Here is a 22457-nt window from a genome sequence, read left to right as displayed (position 1 = left end):
ACAACGAAGCTGGCCTTCAAGATGAGAAAAACAACTTGACTCCCAAGGGCGAAAGGCCATTTGTCGATGCCGTTGGAGCTCGGGTTGAAGTTCCATTAGACGTTAATTCGCATGTGGCCATTGAGGCAAACCAATGTTCTGAGCCTGAGAATAGCATTCATGGTGGTACTCGATCTGCATCTCGCGACACACATAACGTTGAGGAAAATAGAATCAACGTGCGTATGCTTTTCGAAATATTACAAGCTCAACAGGTAGAAATAGCTCAGTTGCAGAGTCAAACCCAGATACCGAGCAGGCCGGAGCCCAGTCTACCCCGAGAAGTAGCCCACAAATTGGAGCCAGCAATAGTAAGGTCAAATAAGCAAGAATCGGGGACTAATCCCGAAATTGCCAAGATGTTCGAAGAACTGACTAAACGAATAGAGTCAGGAGAAAGGAGGATCGAGGCAAACGATAAGAAAGTAGAAACATATAACTCCAGGGTCGATCAGATCCCAGGGGCACCCCCGATATTTAAGGGCTTTAATTCCAAAAAAAATTGCACAAAAGCCTTTTCCCCCGAGCGCGACTCCTAAACTGATCCCAAAGAAGTTTCGCATGCCCAAAATTCCTAAATATAATGGAATGACCGACCCCAACGAACATGTCACCTCGTGCACTGTGCCATTAAAGGGAACGATCTAGAGGAGGATGAGATCGAATCTGTATTATTGAAAATATTCGGTGAAACCCTGTCAAAGGGAGCAATGATATGGTATCATAATTTACCATCTAACTCTATCGATTCTTTTGCTATGCTTACAGATTCTTTCGTGAAAGCACATGTTGGGGGTATAAAGGTCAAAACCAGGAAGTCGGACATGTTCAAGGTAAGACAAAGAGATAGCGAGATGCTAAAGGAGTTCGTATCTCTTTTCCAAATAGAATGAATGGACCTACCACCAGTCACAGACGATTGGCCTATTCAAGCTTTCCCTCAAGGTCTAAACGAACGAAGTTCGATGGCTTCACTGCGGTTGAAGCATAACCTGATCGAGTACCCAACTATTACTTGGGCCAATGTACACAATCGGTATCAATTGAAAATTAGTGTCGAAGACGATCAGTTGGGTTCTGGGTCCACTGTTAGAAGGGACATCAATCGAGAACAAGGGCCGATCAGGGACCGATACCGACCATATAGTGGAGACCATAGGGGGAACAAACCAAAACATAACTGCGTACAAGGCAATGAAAGAGGTGACCTAGGTCAAGGGTCTCGGGGGCTGATGAACAGAAATGGGTTCGACAGGTATACCGGACCTAAGGAAGCGCCACAGTTATCGGAGTATAACTTCAGCATCGATGCATCTACCATCGTGTCGGCTATCGGACGCATCAAAGATACTAAATGGCCTCGACCTATGCAGACCGATCCTTCCCAGAGGAATCCCAATCATATATGCGAATATCATGGCACTCATTGCCACAGAACGGAAAGATTGCAGGCAACTAAGAGAAGAGGTAGCCCGGTTGTTCAATAAAGGGCACCTTCGAGTATTTTTAAGCGATAGGGCCAAAGACCATTTCAAAAATAGGGATTTTGGTAGGCAAAACAAACAGGAAGAGCCACAACACATCATCCACATGATTATCGGTGGAATCGATACCCCTCAGGGGTCGGTGCTTAAACGCACTAAGATGTCGGTTATGAGAGAGAAGCGACCTCGAACTCAGGATTACACACCCATAGGAACCCTGTCCTTTAATGATGAAGATGCAGAAGGAGTCATGCAACCTCATAATAATGCACTGGTAATATCTGTACTTATGAATAAAACTAAAGTTAAGCGTGTGTTAATTGATCCAGGTAGCTTGGCCAACATTATTAGATTGAAGGCCGTAGAACAGCTCGGTCTACAGGACCAGGTCATACCCGCAACCCTGGTTCTAAAAAGATTCAATATGGCATGTGAAACTACCAAAGGCAAGATAATTCTGCCGACAAACGTGGCCGGAACCATCCAAGAAACGAAGTTTCACGTAATCGAAGGCGATATGAGGTACAACGCCCTTTTTGGAAGGCCGTGGATCCACAATATGAGAGTTGTACCTTCGACCCTCCATCGGATTCTGAAATTCCCAACATCAGAGGGACTCAAAACAGTGTACAGAGAACAACCGTCCGCAAGAGAAATATTTTTCGTCGAAGAAGCAATTCTGATATCTTCGCTTTTATCAACAAAAGGATCGGGCTCGAAGGGGGAACATGATGCCAAATAGCAATCACAGATGCCATCTTTGACCCAACAGAAAATCAGAAGACTGATGAAGATGATGACCAAGGGGTCCCTTGATCCTTCGTGCTCCCCGATGATTCCGACGCTACCCAATCAACGGTCGAAGAACTGGAGCAAGTCACGCTAGTCAAACACCTGCCTAAACAAAAGGTATACATGGGCACGGGGCTAGACCCCGAGTTCAGGAAAAAGATTATTCAATTTCTTATAGCTAACATGAACTGTTTTGCTTGGTCCCATCTCGACATGACAGGGATCCCACCGGGAATCACCACTCATAAGCTAAGCTTGGACCCAAAATTTAATCCGGTAAAACAAAAGAGAAGGCCCCAGTCCGAGGTCAAACATGCCTTCATCAAAGATGAGGTAACCAAACTTCTTAAAATAGGGTCCATTCGGGAAGTAAAATACCCCGAATGGCTAGCAAATGTGGTGGTAGTCCCTAAAAAGGGGAACAAACTTAGAATGTGTATAGATTATAAAGACCTGAATAAAGCTTGCCCTAAGGATTCTTTTCCTTTGCCTAATATCGATCGTATGATCGATGCCATGGCCGGCCACGAGACTGTCTGTTTTCTCGATGCCTATTCCGGGTACAACCAGATACATATGAACCCGGAGGATCAGGAAAAAACCTCGTTTATCACTAAGTACGGGACTTACTATTATAATGTAATGCCATTCGGTCTAAAAATGCTCGTGCAACTTATCAACGCTTAGTGAACCGAATGTTCGAAAAGCAAATAGGAAAATCAATGGAAGTTTATATTGATGACATGTTAGTTAAGTCCTTACGAGTAGAGGACCATTTAAAGCATTTGCAAAAAACTTTCGACATACTGAGGGAATACAATATGAAGCTCAACCCCAAAAAATGTGCATTCGGGATTGGTTCGGGCAAATTTCTCGGTTTCATGGTGTCCAATCAACTAATCAAGATTAACCCCGATAAAATTAAAGCTATCGAGGACATAACAGTGGTAGATAATGTAAAGGTCGTACAGAGGCTAACGGGATGGATAGCCGCCCTGGGACGATTCATCTCGAGATCCTCAAATAAGAGCCACCGATTTTCTCTCTGCTTAAGAAGAAAAGCAATTTTGCATGGACTCCGGAATGTCAGCATGCTTTGGAAGAGCTAAAACGGTATTTATCAAGCCGTCCATTGCTTCATACCCCGAAGGCAGACGAACAGCTCTATTTGTAGCTAGCTGTCTCAGAGATAGCGGTAAGTGGAGTCCTAATTTGAGAAGAACGAGGTACGCAATTCCCTATTTATTATGTCAGTCGAACTCTAGGCGAGGCTGAAACTAGATATCCACACTTAGAAAAATTAGCACTTGCTTTAATAAGTGCCTCTAGGAAATTAAAACCATATTGTCAGTGCCATTCGATGCATGTTGTAACAACCTATCCTTTACGGAATATTTTACACAAACATGAGCTTTCAGGTCGATTGGCCAAATGGGCCATAGATATCGGCAGGTACGACATCAAGTATCGACCTCGAACCTGATGGGGGTACTTTTTTTCCCTTAAGGAAAAAATGAAATGCACTTGTAGGTCCGCTAACGTAAAGCGAGGAGTTGAGCCTGAACTGGCAAACTGCTATTAAATCTCAAATTTTAGCGGACTTCGTGGCTGACTTTACGCCGTCCCTCATACCCGAAATTGAAATGGAATTACTAATAAAATCGGGTAGCACTTCGGGAGTCTGGACACTCTTTACGGACGGTGCCTCGAACGCAAAGGGGTACAGGCTGGGCATCGTACTAAAATCACCCACAGGTAATGTAGTTAGACAGTCTATTAAAACTACAAAATTGACTAACAACGAGGCTGAGTATGAGGCCGTAGTTGCAAGTCTCGAATTAGCTAAAAGTTTGGGAGCCGAGGTCGTGGAGGCTAAATGTGATTCCCTCCTCATGGTAAATCAAGTCAACGGGACTTTTGAAGTCCGAGAAGATCGAATGCAGAGGTACTTGGATAAATTACAAGTGACTCTACATCGATTTAAGGAATGGACTTTGCAACATGTGCTTCGAGAACAGAACAGTGAGGCTGACGCTCTTGCAAACTTAGGTTCTTCGGTCGAGGATGACGAACTCAACTCGGGGACTGTCGTACAACTCATGAAATTGGTAATCGAAGAAGGTCATGCCGAGATAAACTCCACAAGTATCACCTGGGATTGGAGAAACAAATATATAGAGTACTTCAAGAATGGAAAACTTCCATCGGAACCAAAGGAATCGAGAGCTCTACACACGAAAACTGCACGGCTAACCTTATCCAATGATGGAACGCTGTTTAGAAGGATGTTCGATGGTCCACTAGCAATATGTTTGGGACCGGGAGATACCGACTACATCTTACATGAGATTCACGAGGGCACTTGTGGGAATCATTCTGGTGTCGATTCATTAGTCCACAAAATAATCAGAGCAGGATATTATTGGATCGATATGGACAAAGATGCAAGGGAGTTCATTCAAAAATACGACAAATGTCAAAGACATGCGCCCATGATTCATCAACTAGAGCAACTTCTCCACTCGGCCCTATCTCCTTGGCCTTTCATGAAATGGGGAATGGACATCGTCGGCCCACTCCCATCGGCCCCAGGTAAGGCTCAGTTTATTTTATTTATGACTGATTTCTCTAAATGGGTTGAAGCACAGGCTTTCGAGAATGTCAGAGAAAAGGAGGTGATAAACTTCATTTGGGACCACATCATATGTCAGTTCGGGATGCCATCTGAGATTGTATGCGATAATGGAAAGCAATTCATCGGAAGCAAAGTAACTAAATTTCTCGAAGACCACAAAATCAAAAGGATCCTATCAACACCTTATCATCCCAGCAGAAACGGGCAGGCTGAATCAACAAATAAAACCATCATCCAAAATCTTAAGAAAGGATTAACCGACACTAAAGGTAAATAGAGAGAGATGCTACCCGAGGTCCTGTGGGCACACCAAGCAACATCGAAATCCAGTATCGGAGCAACACCATTCTCGTTGGTTTATGGCGCCAAAGCTCTTATCCGGGTTAAGGTCAGAGAACCTAGCGTTAGATTTCGGTATGCGACAAATGAGTCGAATAATGAGACAATGAACACGAGCCTTGAATTATTGGACGAAAAATGAGAAGCAGCTCTCGTCCGGTTGGCCGCCCAAAAATAGCGGATCGAAAGATACTATAATCGAAGAACAAATCTTCACCATTTTAAAATCTGGGACTTAGTGCTGAGGAAAGTTACCCTCAACACCCGAAATCCAAATGAAGGAAAATTGGGTCTGAACTGGGAAGGACCGTATCAGGTGCTCGAAATCGTCGGTAAAGGATCCTACAAGCTCGGTGTGATACACGACAAGCAAATACCAAGCAATTGGAACGTGTCGCTCCTAAAACAATACTACTGCTAAGGTACGATCCTCCCATGTTCATTTATGTTTCGGAACTAACCCTTGCAGGAGTTCGACCAGAAATAGGGATGGATAATTTAACCCGAAGCCTTAGGCCTGAAAGCACGCGTTGCACTCTTCCCTTAGAACGGTTTTATCCGAAATGGGTTTGTCGGCAAGGTTTTTAATGAGGTGATCATTGATCGTGCTAACTTAGAACAATTCCACAGTATCCGAGGCCTCTTTACAATCAACCTCGAATACTGAGGGGCATTACCCTGAGGCCTCTTTACAATCAACCTCGAATATTGGGGGGCGTTACCCTCAAATATATCAAGTTCATATGTCAAGTTCGATGCAAGGAAGTTACTTCATAACAACAGGGTTTCGATAGGAAAAATTGTAAGAGCCAAATGGTCAAAACGAACCATGCTCGTGTAGTTTGCTCGAGCTGTGTCATAAAACATGAACACATGTATAATGACATAAAGAGAAATTTCTTCTTTACCGATATCTCATATCTCAGAATCCATCCTCTATTTCGTGATCTATTATGCAAACAGGCTTAAGGGCCGACCATTACCCCATAAATCGGGGACTGCCAACCGAAAAATCAACGAGATCAAGTCACACATAATCCTAAGGGCTACACTCGACTACTAAGCCTAAGGGATAACATTACTTCGGGTTCGAGCAATCACTCACTCGGCCATAAAGCCTACGGGCTACTCTTATTTTGAGTTCGAGCAATCACTCGACCATAAAGCCTACGGGCTACTCTTATTTCGGGTTCGAGCAATCACTCACTCGACCATAAAGCCTATGGACTACTCTTATTTCGAGTTCGAGCAATCACTCACTCGACCATAAAGCCTACGGGCTACTCTTATTTCGAGTTCGAGAAATCACTCGACCATAAAGCCTAAGGGCTAAGCTTATTTCGAGTTCAAGCAATCACTCACTCGACTACAAAGCCTAAGGGCTAACATTACTTCGGGTTCGAGCACTCACTCAACCACAAAGCCTACGGGCTACATTACTTCGAGTTCGAGAAAGCACTCACTCGACTACTAAGCCTAAGGGCTACTCCTACTTCGAGCTCGAGCAATCAGTCGACTACTAAGCCTAAGGGATAACATTACTTCGGGTTCAAGCAAGCACTCACTCGACTACTAGGACTACGGGCTACATCACTTTGAGTTCGAGCAAGTACTCACTCGACTATTAATCCTAAGGGCTACCCTTACTTCAAGTTCGAGCAATCACTCACTCGGCCATAAAGCCTATGGGCTACATTACTTCGAGCTCGAGCAAGTACTCACTCGACTATTAAGCATAAGGTCTACTCTTACTTCGAGTTCGAGCAATCACTCACTCGTCCATAAAGCCTATGGGCTACATTACTTCGAGTTCGAAGGGTTACTCATTATTTCGAGTTCGAGCAATCACTCGACCACAAAGCCTACATGCTACATTACTTCGAGTTCGAGCAAGCACTCACTCGACTACTAAGCCTAAGGGCCAACATTACTTCGAGTTCAAGTAAGTACTCACTCGACTACTAAGCCTAAGGGATACTCCTACTTCGAGTTCGAGCAATCACTCGACTACTAAGCCTAAGGGCTAACATTACTTCGGGTTCGAGCGAGCACGCACTCGACTACTAAGCCTACGGGCTACATCACTTTGAGTTCGAGCAAGCACTCACTAGACTATTAAGCCTAAGGGTTACCCTTACTTTGAGTTCGAGTAGTCACTCACTCGGCCATAAAGCCTACGGGCTACATTACTTCGAGTTCGAGCAAGTATTCACTCGACTATTAAGCCTAAGGGATACTCTTACTTCGAGTTCGAGCAATCACTCACTCAGCTATAAATCCTACGGGCTACATTACTTTGAGTTTGAAGGGTTACTCATTATTTCGAGTTCGAACAACATTCAACTATTTAAGCCTGAAGGCTATTCGAGCCCGACAAATCAAAGGGAACTACCCACAAAGCCCGAAGGCAACAATGATTAAAATTCAAACTATTTATTTAGCTTAAAAGGCTATTTTTCTTCAAAGGAAGAAATTTTTATATTTACAAATCTTGTACAAAGGCAACTAGGCCAAAAGGAAGTTCTTTATACAACGACCGAAAGCAGCATCAAAAGAACATAACAAACTACCTAAGGTCCTAAATGGCTTGATCTTCATCGGAGCCCGTGTTCTCGGCATCTTCCTCACCTTCAGACTCATTCGAGCTATCAGAATCTTCCTCAGGAAAGGCCAGCCTTCGAGCCTTGTTCTCCTCCGCCCTGGAAACTTCAATCTCAGCCCCAACATCGAAGCCCTGAGCACTGACCTCCTCGAGAGCTTCTCTCCGAGCTTGACATTTTGCATGTTTGACCATGCTCTTGGCTTTGTCTTGGTTAACCTCAACATCGATCCTGAACTGAGCCACTTTAGCATCGGCTCTTTTATTGGCCTCGACCACCTCGGATATGGCCACTTCAAGTTCATTAGCCAAGCTTGCTTTATCAGAAATGATCAAATCCAACCGATGTTGAAGCTCTTTCATCTTCTCGGTCAGCCCCAAGGCATTTTCTTTCGTAGATCAAAGTTGGGCATCAGACAATTCCAACTGAGCTTGAACGACTTCCTTTTTCGAGGCAAGGATATCCATACTCTTTTTAAATTCTTCTGCCTCAACCAGTAGCCCATCTACCTGTGAGTTTAGCCATCCGATCTGCTCGATCCTATGCCGAACCTACAGAATCTGATCGTTAGTGGTTATCTCCATTTCATCTTCACTATCATGGAAAATATGGAACACATACTCAGCCATCTCCTCGTGCTCTTCCCGAGCTGCTGTCAAATCTGCTCGAAGATTTTCACTAAGGAGCTAGTAAGAGTCGCGCTTCTCAGTGAGGTTCCGAACCTCAGCCTCGTATTCCTCTCAGATTCAGAGGAAGGCCTCGTGATGCAACACCGAAGCCTACAAACATGAGGAAAAATGTTAGAATTATCTACAATTCTAAGTATAAAAGAAACATCAGAGATGCCATCAGAGTTACATGATTCAAAGCATGTTGGGCCTCGTTGAAAATACAGGCGGGCCCCACCGCATTCATCACTGATTGATACTCCTCAGTCACCAAGGACCGAAGGTAACTGGCAATCCCCACGGGGGGAGAAAACATTCGAGTATCCTCGGGCACGGAGAGCACTATCTTCCGCTTACGGTAGGGATCAACACTCGGGGCCGGAAATCGATCCACCAGTTTGTGAACCGATGAAGGCCTGGCAGAACCCGACCATGATGCTTTCTTTGGTATCGGTATTCCGCCAAAACCGATAACCTCCTCCGAGGCAGCTGACTCGAGACCATCCAGAAAATCGTGGATATCGATCGACTCCTGAATGCCCTCATATGATCGACCTTCTCACATGCTGGCCTCTCGGATCATAGCATCCGAAATATGAGGGGATCCACTAATATCAACTATCCTGAGCTCATCCCTCGAAATATCTTCTACTGCCCGAGAAGACCTACCTTCGTTCTCCCCTTCAATCATATTAGCTTTAGAAGGGATAGTCTCGGCTTCTTCTTGTTCCGGGATTATGGCCAGGATTCCCTTATTTGCTTCCGCCAATTCGGAAGATTGTTGAATCACAACATTAGCCCATACACAGGCTAAATCCTCCTCTCCTTCCTTGGGCTCGTCCCTTAATTGGCGGACCACTTCCGAAGGCATGGCACCGGAGCCCCCATTTGGCTTGCGAGGTTTCTTAGCCGGTTTTTTCTTTTCCAAGCTCGGGGAGCTCGGTACATCTTTTCTCTTCCTTTCTTTAACCTACTTCGGGGCAGGAACCTCTTCATCACCGGATGGGGGCCTCATGACTACATCCTTCCCGAGTCCTACAAAGGGAAAAAATGGAATAAGTAAATAAAGAAGAACAAAAAACAGACAAATCGAGAAAGAGACTTACCATGACTACGGGCCTCCCGTCGACCCTTTGATAATTCAACCCAAGCACGCTCGGAGTACGGTCTCTACAACACCAGACCTTAAACCCATTGTTTAAGATCTAGAATCGGTTCCGGCATCCAAGCTACGGCTGTGACAAGAAAAGAAAAATGGATCAACAAAATGAAAGGCAATCACAAAATCAAAACGGGTAAAGAGAAACGTTTACTCACGGTTCATATTCCATTTCTCAGGAAATGGCAAGTCATCGGCAGGGATCAGATCCGAGGTTTTGATTCGAACAAAATAGCCTATCCAACCCCGATCTCGAGTCTCATCTATGCTCGAGAATAGTGCTTTGGTTGCTCGGCGAGCAAGCTTGATTAACCCTCCTCGGCAAAGTCGGGGACTATAAAGGCGCATAAGATTATCGAGGGTGAAGATACGCCCCTCGATCTTGCTCGAAAAAAATCGAAGAAGAATCACTATCCTCCAAAAGGAATGATGGATAGTGAAAAATAGTGAAAAGAGGGACTATTTATAGATTGGGCAATGGCGGTTCAATATCAGCAGTGGCCGACCATCGCTTGACACACATTTAATGCCTTGGTAAACTGAGCCGACGGGACAGTTATCACGTACGTCATGGTCGGGCTCGATGCAAACGTTAGTGTATATCTAATCGTGCCGTTAGAAAATCATGTCGTTTCTCGCCGCATCCTTCCCGAGAAACGAGGGGACTATCTATATAAGGTCAAAATCGGATTCGACCTTCGTACGATTGGTCAAGATGGGAACTTAATGGACCAAAGAGCGTCTTCATAATATCGAGATGAGATCTGAAACCAGGTTACCGAGCTTCGAGTTTCAGGGATCGATCAAATACCGAGCTCGAAGTCATTACCAAGCTCGAGTCCAAATCGAACTCTGATGCGAAGCGGTGTTATCGAGCTTAAGAGCCAGAGACTGACCAATACCGAGCTCGAATCAATACCGGGCCCCAAATCAATATCTAGCTCGAGTCAATATCGAGCTCTGAATTTGGAGATCGATCGATATCAAGTCCGATCAAAATCGAGCTCATAGACAAAAGTCGTTACAACCGCACTAAGGGAGAGAATCTCGGCGGGAATTAGGAAAAAGTTAATTTATCATGGGTTCCCCACTGTGTATTTTTAATTATATCCAAAGTATGATCCCTCCACTATAAGAGGGATGACTATATTTCTGTAAGGATCCATCCATTAAGTCATTCATATACTATAACTCGGATATTGTTGATATACTCCCATTCTGAGAGATTATTCTTTTGAGTTTTATATATTGATTCATCTTGCTTATTCATAAATCATTCTCCTTTCAACTTTGTTTGTATTTCATTTTTTACGGTCAATATTCGACATTTCTACTCACTTTTACGATTTGTGTCAAGTTATACCACGTACCCTTAGAACTACGTATAAATTCAACTCTATCCGTTTTTCGAGTAAACAATGGTCTAGTTAAGTTTTGATCTCCAATACTTCAAGTAAAATAAGTATAGAATTACACGTCTTTTCTGGTGAATGATATTTCATGAATAAATTCAAAAAAGTTTACGGGGGAAAGATAGTAATAAAAGTAGAAACGTGGAAACAATGGAAAGAAAGGAAAAGATGAAAAAGAAGTAGGAGAAAAAGGTATTAAAATTAAATAAAAAGAAAGAAAAAGAGAGTTCATTGCATGTGATTTATCACTTAATCAGTAACATCAATGAATATAGTCATATAGATAGACCCCTATTTATTGTAATGTACGTTATAATCAAAATCTACTTTTCTTTCAATTTGTGCATTTATTATAATTAAGCACTACCATAAATCATATAGGAGTAGCTAGAAATTAGCACTCCCTCCTGTCCATTTTAAGCAATTATTTTATTATTTTTACACATATTATGGAATTCATCTTTTAGCATTAACTAACAATGTAAGTGACCATATTAATCTTAATTTATTCATTAAAAATACAATAAATACTCATAGAGTCTTTACTCCAGGGTAACATTAGAAAAAAGAAGATAATTATTTCTTGATATTTGAAAAAATTAAATATTATGGACCACAAAAAAATATTAAAAAATTACTTAAAGTGGATCGGAGAGAGTAAATGGTAAAACGTTTCACTTTCACGAACTACTAAAGTCAACTAAGCTTACATCAGAATTCATGTTAAATGCATGAATTACCACTCAAGAAAATTACAAAAACACAATGAAAACAAGTTTATAAAAATGGAAAAAAAACAATAAATATTATCACTTGTCTTCTACTATATATAAGAGCATATGTAATCTAAGATAACTCAATGGTCAAGAAATCACAACCAAAATCTAGTTTCACAATTGTGAAACCTAACATGCTCACCGCTAATTAATAGTATTCGGTTTAAATTTCCTCTGTAGCACGTACCTGCTTTATTCTTAAGATAACAATTATATATAAGTTAAACTCTTGAAAATATAATAATAATATAATAATAATTTAAAAAAATTAAAAAGAAAGAAAAAAAAACAAGTAGGCAAACTATCAGAAGCTCACCCTCGCAGAAACCGCCAGCTTTCAACTCCCCCCAGGGCCAATTGAAAAGGAAACGTACACATAATACATAACTATATCTATATATTGTTTCCTTTCTTTTATCTCAGAAATAAAGAAAGAAGAAATCATATAAATAAATAATGTATCTTTTAAAATAACTCTTCCTAAATTTGTTCTAGTGTGTGTGATGACCAAAATATTTTCTTACTCTTATGCTCTGACTCCAAGTTTTATTACCTTTCTTTATCGTTTGTTTAGACCAATATCTCTGTGGCTTTTCGTGTTAAAATTTTTCTCTTTGAGCTGTTCAACTGCATTTTGCCATATTGACATTGTTAAACTCCCCCTACCCCCACCACCCCACCACGCTCAACTCTACTTCTACAGCTACCACTGTCATTTTTCTCCATTATATGAATCTTATTTTCCCAATAATCTTGAAAGTTCTGTTCTTTGGTTTAAATTCTTGAATTTGCTGCAAAAATGGAATCTTTGTGGTTTTAAAAAGCACCTGCTATGGATCTTGAAACAGGGTTACTCAGAATTGAACCAAGGTAAATGTTAAAAAGTTTAGTTCTTTAGCTAGTTTTAGATATTTAGATCAATCTTAATGAGAATTAATTATCATTTTATTAATTTTTGGGTTTGCAGAAAGAATCTTGGACAATCTTGACATTGGCTTATCAGAGTTTAGGAGTTGTATATGGGGATTTGAGTACATCACCTTTATATGTTTATAAGAGTACTTTTGTTGAAGATATTACACATTCAGAGAGTAATGAAGAAATATATGGGGTTTTATCATTTGTGTTTTGGACATTGACTTTGGTTCCACTTTTGAAGTATGTGTTCATTGTACTTAGAGCTGATGATAATGGTGAAGGTGGAACTTTTGCTTTGTATTCACTCCTTTGTAGACATGATAAGGTTAATTCATTGCCCAGTTGTCAGTTAGCTGATGAAGAGTTATTAAGTTATAAGAAGGATATAATTAGTCCTGCCCCAACTACTTTTGGAGCCACACTTAAGTCAACTCTTGAGAGGTATAGAGTGTTACAGAGATTTCTGCTTGTATTGGCTTTACTTGGAGCTTGTATGGTTATTGGAGATGGTATCCTCACACCTGCTCTTTCAGGTATGCCAATGTTTTTTTTTTTTTGTAGTTCATAAGATTGAATGGCCAATTCCTTCGATATGATTATTTTTACTGTCCAAAGATTTAAGATTAAATCCTGAGTTATTGCAAGTAAGAAAAACCTGATGAGATTATGGAAGTAAATATTCTCTACCTATGCAGCTGGGTAGGTAGAGAATACCTTGGGGCGCGAGGTATCTCTCTCGAAGGAGCTCGGCAAAATAGCCCCATGGGTTCTACAAACACATATTGTTGTTATTTTTGGTTAGGAAAAGAGCTCAATAGAAGCAAGGGATCTGTATAGGAGATATCGATCACTTAGGATTAAACCAGCTAGCCGGTATTGGGATAAGTATTAGATTTAGAGAATCCCCAATTTTAGTTAATATTGACATGAATTGGACCTCAGTAGAACGTATAAATGATTTATATAACTGGCTTTGGCTTCAACTGACTTGGGATTGTGGCATGGGTTGACTGGTTGACTAAGAGTTTGGAATTTATGGTGTTTGTTAGTTTCTGACAGCATTTACTTTTGTGGACTTTTATGCAGTTTTCTCAGCAGTTTCTGGCATTGAACTTGCTATTGGAAAAGAACATCACAAATGTAAGTTTTATCTAATCTTTTATCACAAATGTAACAAATCCAGTGAAATCTCTAGGCAGGTGGTTTAGGTATTAGAAACCTAAAGGCACAGAACAACAGTCTCCTTGCAAAATGGTTATGGCGGTATAATTTGGAGGAAACAGTTTTATGGAGAACGGTGATACAAGAGAAGTATGGCCATGGAGGACCTTGGTGCACCAAACCAGTATCATCCCCATATGGAGTCTTGTGTATGGAAAACAATTAGGGGACAATGAAGGTTCATTGCTAATCATTCTAGTATCAAGGTTGAAAATGGAAGAGTAGTTCTCTTCTGGTGTGACACATGGTTTGGGCACACTCCTCTGAATGATCAGTTTCCAGACTTATAACATTGCTGCGAACCCAAGAATTTCAGTAGCAGAAGCAAAATCCACACATGGGTGGAACATTGTTTTCAGAAGGAACTTAAATGACTGGGAGTTGCAAAGTGTAGCAGAATTATGGGAGACCTTAGAAGCCTTCCAAGGTCTCACAGAAGAGGAAGATGTTTTAATGTGGAAGAGTCACAAATCAGGAGCATTTTCAGTGAAAATTGCTTATCATTTCATCAACACTATTGCAAATCCTACTCAAGGATGGCCATGGAAACAAATTTGGAGGGTCAGGGTGCCCAAAAAAGTCTTATGCTTCACATGGTTAGTAGCAAGGGAAGCTGTTCTAACCCAGGATAATCTTATTAGGAGAGGAATTCAGCTACAAGCTAGGTGTAGTCTTTGTGGCAAAGATGGGGAGTCAGCATCCCATCTCTTTATACACTGTCCAGTCACTACTCAACTTTGGCATTTCTATCTTAATTTGGCTGGAATCTCATGGACAATGCCCAATAACACTACATCTCTTCTAAGTAGCTGGAACAATGGAGGTGCAAATATTAAACAGAAGAAATGGTGGAAAGTAGTTCTTGCTTGCATCTGGTGGGTCATATGGAAGGAAAGGAATGCCAGAGTTTTTGAAAATAGGCCTAGCTCTTACCAGAAAATTAAGCTTAATTGTTTTTTGTTATTTCATTTTTGGTGCAAAGAGAGCTATAGGGAGGATGTACACTCTTTACTAGATTTGCCAGAAAAAATGTAATCGAACAGAATAGGCTACACAGTCTCAGATATCTTGGGGTCTGAATGTGGCTCACACAATCTCTTGTAAATATTTTACACTTTTATAAAATTTGTTACCATTATCAAAAAACAAAAAAAAATAAAGATTATAAAGCACTAGTACTTTTCCATAGTGCATGTTTTGAAGTCATATATGGACTCAAACAGATTCCCAACTTCTTGAAACCCGTGGTGATCTTATATGCTAATTAACATGTCCGTTGATGATCAATTCCATCTGATGGGAGCAAATGCAGTCAAAAGGCATGACTCTCGATTAAGGAGGAGCATCCGATTCACCAGTATAAGTTCAAATATGCAAGCATAGATGTAAGTGCAAAATGATCAGCCAATCAATATTTGATTTTAGTTTATTCCTTTCGGCGTCCTGTATATTCTCCAAGCACAAGTCTATCCAGATTATTCTGTGATTCCAAAGGAGAGCGAATGTATTTAGGAGCAACCAGTTGATTCTTTTCATAAGTTAGGAGCAATAAATAGATGTTGGCAGAGTATGACCAGAAATATCCTCAGATGCGCAATATTATCGCCACTGTCCAATATTTTTTAGAACCACAATAGTATTGCCACTATTTTATGGTAACCTTTCCACCAAACCACTTGAGCATGTGAGTGTGTAGTCCCATTAATTTCATGTCCACATGGAATTTCAGGATGGGGGATAGGAAGTCATTAAGACCACCTAACATTTAAACCCTTCTTCTTCAGGTAAGAAACACATCCCACCACCCTTAACCAGAGGTCTCGGCTTCGAATCCTGGGATTGGAGAAGTTCTTCATAGGGCGAGCATCCCCTTAAGTGGGCTCTATGCGGCGCGAATCTGGATTAGTCAGGCCAATGGTTCTGTATACCAGATGGTTAAAAGTGTTAAAAAAAAGTTTTGGCCAATTGGTTTGATAGCAGATTAGCTTTCTCCGCTTGACCAGGCAGCAGTCTCATTTTCTAGAATACATAAATGCAGTCCAACTTCCCCACAATAACAAATATAAATGAGGAACAAATATCTGCCCTACTTGTCAATCACTTCTATGCTAATTGCTGGTTATCTAACCAGGTCATGGATAGTCTTAGGCCAAATCATTCGTTCTCGCATTACTTTCAAGATCCTCATAGCTTAAAATGTCCATTCCAATAGGTTTACAGCCTACTTAATCATGAAGGAGCATCTAGAATTCTCTTCCTACCATTTGAGTGATATTTAGCTCGAGACTCAGCTTTTGATTAAGGAAATTAAGCTTACTTTACTCTGTTGTTTTCTTTCCTTTTATTTGATTTGTTTATTTTATTTAAAATCGTCTAAATCATTCAAAATAGTATTTAATTCCTATGCTCAAAATGACATGTTATCCTTGTAAAATATGTCATTTGCAGATGTAGAAGTTCCACTTACTTGTGTCATACTGATAGCCTTGTTTTCCCTTCAGCATTATGGCACCCACAGGGTTGGATTTTTGTTTGCACCTGTTGTCATAACATGGCTTGTGTGTATCAGTGCTATTGGTGTATATAATATAGTACAATGGGACCGTCATGTGTATCGAGCACTGTCTCCATATTACATGTACAAATTCCTGAAAAAAACTCAAAGAGGAGGCTGGATGTCCTTGGGAGGGATCCTCCTGTGCATAGCAGGCAAGATATAGTTGTCAGTTGCTTTATGATCACTAAATACACAAATATACTCTTTCAGGTTCTGAAGCAATGTTTGCTGATCTAGGACACTTCTCCCAGTTGTCAATACAGGTAGATATCTAACTAATTGCTAAATAACAGGGTGCATATTTGATACAGTATAAGCAAAAATGAGAAGCCATAAGTGTGACAATGGTCCACTTTTTTCCTTTGTTTGAATTTAGTCTCTTAGGTGCGCTGAAATAAGTAGAAGTTTGAGTATTGTTAATCAGAGGTGGCTAAAGTTATTTTATAATAAAGCAGGCCATCTCTAATAGCTTAAACTTTTACATGAGATGGTTGTAGTTTCAAGTTCAACTCTCAACACGACCCCTCGGAAAATATTTTCATGTGCCTAGCCTTAGAAAAAGAATCAGGCCCGCACATAAGGAATGTGTTGGAGACCTAAAATAAATAATAAAAACGGAACCTTTCCAATAGTTTAAGCTTTAGGATTAGACGGTTAAACAATTCAGCTAAAATATAGGCAATGCCGTTAGTACCCCCAACAGAAAAGCTTTGAGCAGCGTTTGTGACCAGGGGGTGATTCTAAGTTTGCCCATTCAATTTCCATGGGATTTATTACCGCTTTGCATGTTGACATTCTATTATCAGTATCACCCTTTCTAAATTTTCGTGGCATCCGAATCGGGTTGCCCCTGCACGACCAAGACTGGCCCCTTTGTTTTGCTTTCTATGAGTGAAGAATTTAGCCAACTTTCAGATTCCATTTGACTAAATGGATGTGATTACAATCTGATGAGAATGTCTAATCAGGAGAGGGATAGAGATGAACTAAAGGTTGGTTAGAATTGTTTTGAGGTGCTACAGCTCTTGGAGCTTCTCCTTTTAGCTATAGAAAAAGAGAAAGCTGAACACAGCTTATTGTTTGCATATAGCGCGGCTTGTGAGATATAACATTGTCTAAGAAACTAATTTCCCTTTTGCAGATTACTTTTACCTTCATGGTTTATCCATCACTGATTCTTGCATATATGGGACAAGCTGCTTATCTTTCACAGCATCATGTTATTGAAAATGAAAGCTATCGAATAGGCTTATATGTTTCTGTACCAGGTATGTATTTTCCTAGTTGCTTTTACGGGGAAAAGAATAAAGCTAGAAGGAAATTGAGCTGATGAAGGACGTCTCAATTATTTGTTCCAGAGAAACTAAGGTTGCCGGTTCTGGTGATTGCTATACTTGCTGCCGTGGTGGGGAGCCAAGCCATCATCACTGGAACCTTTTCAATTATTAAACAATGCTCCTCGCTGGGTTGCTTTCCTCGAGTCAAAATAGTGAATACATCATCTAAAATTCATGGACAGATATATATTCCAGAGATAAATTGGACCTTAATGCTACTATGCTTGGCTGTTACTATTGGCTTTAGAGACACCAAAAGGATGGGCAATGCTTCAGGTATGAATGTAATGATATGAATAAGGGAAAGTAAAGTTTTGATTAGTCTAGATCATTTATTCTTTCTGGATATAGTGTTAAACTTAAAATGCCTTTATTCGAGTTCCAGAGAATCAATCTAGATTGACTGCTCAATTTTATATTCCCAGTTACAATTTTCCATGCACGAGGAGGGACATTTTCATGTTCAATTTCCCGTGCTTTCTCTGTATTTTTTCTCTTTCACCTGCATGAATATTTGTATTCTTTTGAAATTTATTTCGCACTTATTTGCACTGTGGATATGAGGATCTCATAGTTGAAAAGACATGCTGAATAATATTTCATTACTAATCCTCATCCCTAATTTTGCTTTGTATCAAGTTTGGCAGTCATAACTGTCATGTTGGTTACGACTTGCTTGATGTCGTTGGTGATTGTTTTGTGCTGGCGCAAGAGTGTCCTCCTTGCACTTTGCTTTGTTATATTCGTTGGGATGATTGAGGCCTTATATTTCTCTGCTTCTCTGATTAAATTTTTGGAAGGAGCATGGGTGCCTATTGCAATGGCTTTTACTTTCATGATAGTAATGTGCATTTGGCACTACGGCTCTTTAAAGAAGTACGAATTTGATGTCCAAAATAAGGTCTCTGTTGAGTGGCTACTCGGTCTTGGTCCCAGTCTAGGCATTGTACGGGTTCGTGGCATTGGCCTCATACACACGGAGCTTGTATCTGGAATCCCAGCTATCTTCTCACACTTTGTTACCAATCTTCCGGCATTCTACCAGGTCTTAGTTTTCCTTTGTGTCAAATCTGTCCCAGTTCCTCATGTTAAACATGAGGAGCGTTTCCTGGTTGGACACATTGGCCCAAGAGAGTACCGCATGTACAGGTGCATTGTCAGATATGGTTATCGCGATGCTCACAAGGATGATTCAGAATTTGAGAATGATCTTGTATGTAGCATAGCAGAGTTTATACGGACAGGAAGGACAGGGTTGAATGTTAACGGTGAGGATCTTAGAAAGGATTTCGACTTTCGAGGACCTCACCGTTGTTGGAACCCCTTCAACTCATTTATCAGGAGTTCAATTTTGCAAGGATGAGGATGTAAATGCTGAATTAGTTGGACCATCAGAGCGTAAAGAAATACTTTCTCCACGCGTAACCAAGCCTAAGAAAAGGGTGAGGTTTGTCATACCGGAATCTCCCAAGATTGATAGAGGTGCACAGGAGGAGTTGCGCGAACTAATGGAAGCAAGGGAAGCTGGCATAACTTACATATTGGGACATTCCTATGTAAGAGCCAAACAAGGATTAGCTTATTTAAGAAAATAGTTATAAATTTTGGATATGACTTTTTGAGAAGGAATATTAGACCACCTACATGCTAAGGCTGTCCAACGGGACAGGCCGTCCCGTCCCGTCCCACTTAATTCTAAACGGGATGGGGCCATGTTAAACGGGACACAGGATGGGACGGGATGGCCATTTCGTCCCGTTTCGTCCCGTCTGGTCCCGCTTGTCCCGCGTCATTTTTTTTTTTTGAATTATAGTCGTTGGGCAACGGCTTCAATTGCAAAAATAGTCGTTCCCAACGGCCATCTTTGGCCCCCACCACCCAACCCCCCTCCCCCCCAAAATTTTTAATATAATCCCTAAGTTTATTAAATTACACTTTGGTCCTATTTTCTACTATAAATACCCCCATCCTTCTTCATTTTTTTCCACAAAAATCAATCATTCTCTCTCAAATCTCTTACATTCTATCTATATTATTCTCTTAATTTTCTCACAATCAAGTGATAAGTTTCATTTATTATGCTACAAAATAATTTTCTGATATATATTATCCTACTATTACACAAATATTATGGTATATTTGTGGAATTTCTGTTGTATTTGGTAAGTATAAAACTAATCCAACTTATGCACCGACCATTAATGAAATGATTGCAAAATTTAAAAAGTATTTTTTCCCTATTCCCCAAGTTTATTTAATTTCTACTACACTTAACCCATTTTAAAATTAAGAGGTGCAAAGGGACTTGTTCGTAAAATTTATGAGAATTTAGCAATTCAAGAAAATAAACAACCATATCTCGAAGACCGCCAAGCTAACATATATTCTTATGCTAGATCAATGTTTGATAAATATAAATCTATGGAAACAACATGTGGTGAAACTGCTCCTTCTACTATTAAGTCTAGAGTAAAGTTCTATGGGAAGATATGAATGATATAACAGGTTTTGATTCCTCTATTGATGATGAACTTGATTCTTATCTTAATCAAGGATTGGAAAGTATTAAAGACGAAGAAGGCAACGAACAACTTTTGGCATAGTGGAGGGAGCGTGGCAAGGCTTTTCCAACACTTTCAATAATGGCCAGAGATATCCTTCCTATTCAAGCATCATCAGTAGCATTGGAGAGTGCTTTTAGCGCGGCAAGGTTTCAAATCGGAGATCATAGACATTCATTAGCGGAGGACAGCCTAGAGATTTCTGTATTATTTAGAGATTGGATTAATTCAGAAAGAAGAAATCTTGGTTTTGAAAAATTAACCACTAGGGAACAAGAAGAATACAATGAGATACTTAGCACTGGGAGCGATGACGACATGGAACTCATGGAACATCAATCAACATTGTCAATTCCAGAACAATGCCCGAGAGAAATTATTGATAAGTTACAACGAAGTTATATATGAGCTTACATATATTAGTATGATAATTTGTAATTGGCTACTAAGAGGCTGCGTAGAATTATATTTGTATGTGAGATTTGAAAGTTCTATTAATAAAATAAAAGGCTCTAAGCGTTGAATTTTTTTTATGAATTGTCTTACACTCTTACTTAATTACTTAATGGCTTGAAATTATATTAAATAAATTATAACTCTATTATAAATTTATAATTACTAGAATATTTCATTACAAGTCTTTTGTTTTAATATTTTATAATTCTTTACATAGTTTCCTAATTTCCGTTTAATTTTTAAGTTTATTAAATAAGTCAAAAAAATTAGTCAGTTGCAAACTTTAAAAACTTAGTCATTGTCAAAAAAATAGTTGCCAAACTTGATGCTTAAATAATTCTTTTTTTTAAAACGGCACTTAAGGCCCGCGAACCAGTCCCGTTCCGTCCCATCCCGTTTGTTAGTGGGACGTTGGGCCTACCGTTTCGTCCCGTTTGTCCCGTCCCGTCCCGTTGGCCAGCCATACTACATACACATTAAGTGTACCCCATGCTTCTACTTTAGAGGTAGGAATGGCTTACAATGTATGATTTTTAGCATACGGGAAAAAACAAACAATGAATGTTGTACATGTGTTTGTAGTTTTTTTGTGAATAGAAGAAAAGTTCAGTAACATTTTACCATGATTGATTGAGATTGAGAGATATCTACCATTGACAACCCATATTCTTATAAACTATTTGATCTTTTTCAGTTCCCATATTGTTTAGAAAACAAGGATAGAACTTTTTCCATGCAGTTCTTGATGTGTCTTACAATAGCAGGAAAAGTTTAAGGAAATTGTAGGAGGGGAAATGTCCATTTGTGTCAAAAAAGAGCTTTTGACACTACAATGAGCTAATTTACCAGGACCACAGTGTGGGCAGATGCACCAACTGTTTTTGACTCCAGGTGAATTGACATTCGTTTTAACAGATACTATATATTTATACAAGTCCAAATCTATTGTCAAAAAGAGGCGATAGACGCATTGCTATTCCCCACCCACAGGCTTGAAATACTGGATTCTGTAACACAAACCAATCCCGGAACTAGGTGTTGGCAAGGAGTTTCAATTGAATCCCCGTGGCCGGAAAATTATACTAGCCAAATATATATATTTTTTAAAAATAACCAATTGAACCTTTGACACTAGTAAACATTCTAGTGAAGGGCAAGAAAATATTTTTTTGCCCTGTTTACTCAAATTCTGGCTCCACTACCGTAACAGACAGTAACCAATCATTAGGATCAGCTACATATCATTAACAACAGTTAGTTGACACCATAACCTTAAATAATAATGAACTAAAAGAAAAAAGCTACATGGTGAAAATAATAAATATAGTACTAAGTATCAATTTTCTCAGGAAAAAGGGCTTAAAGATGAGCTGAAAATTGCAGTACCCAAATAGAACAGGTGATTAGAAACGAAGAAGTTGGATATTTCTACTAAAACTCAGAGGGAACAATGGTATGTCTCGTCGATGTGGATGCATAAATATGTATTGACTCTCTGCCTAG

At 40.1% G+C, this 22457-nt stretch overlaps 1 pseudogene; it reads left to right on the top strand.

Annotated features, from left to right (window-relative positions):
- The first annotated feature begins 10193 nt into the window (after nucleotides 1-10193).
- Nucleotides 10194-19930, top strand: LOC107831374 (potassium transporter 6-like; annotated as a pseudogene).
- Nucleotides 19931-22457: the final 2527 nt, after the last annotated feature.

This window comes from Nicotiana tabacum, chromosome 24 (genome assembly GCF_000715075.1).
Source record: "Nicotiana tabacum cultivar K326 chromosome 24, ASM71507v2, whole genome shotgun sequence".
Taxonomy (NCBI): domain Eukaryota; kingdom Viridiplantae; phylum Streptophyta; class Magnoliopsida; order Solanales; family Solanaceae; genus Nicotiana; species Nicotiana tabacum.
This window is presented reverse-complemented; position numbering and strand designations above follow the sequence as displayed.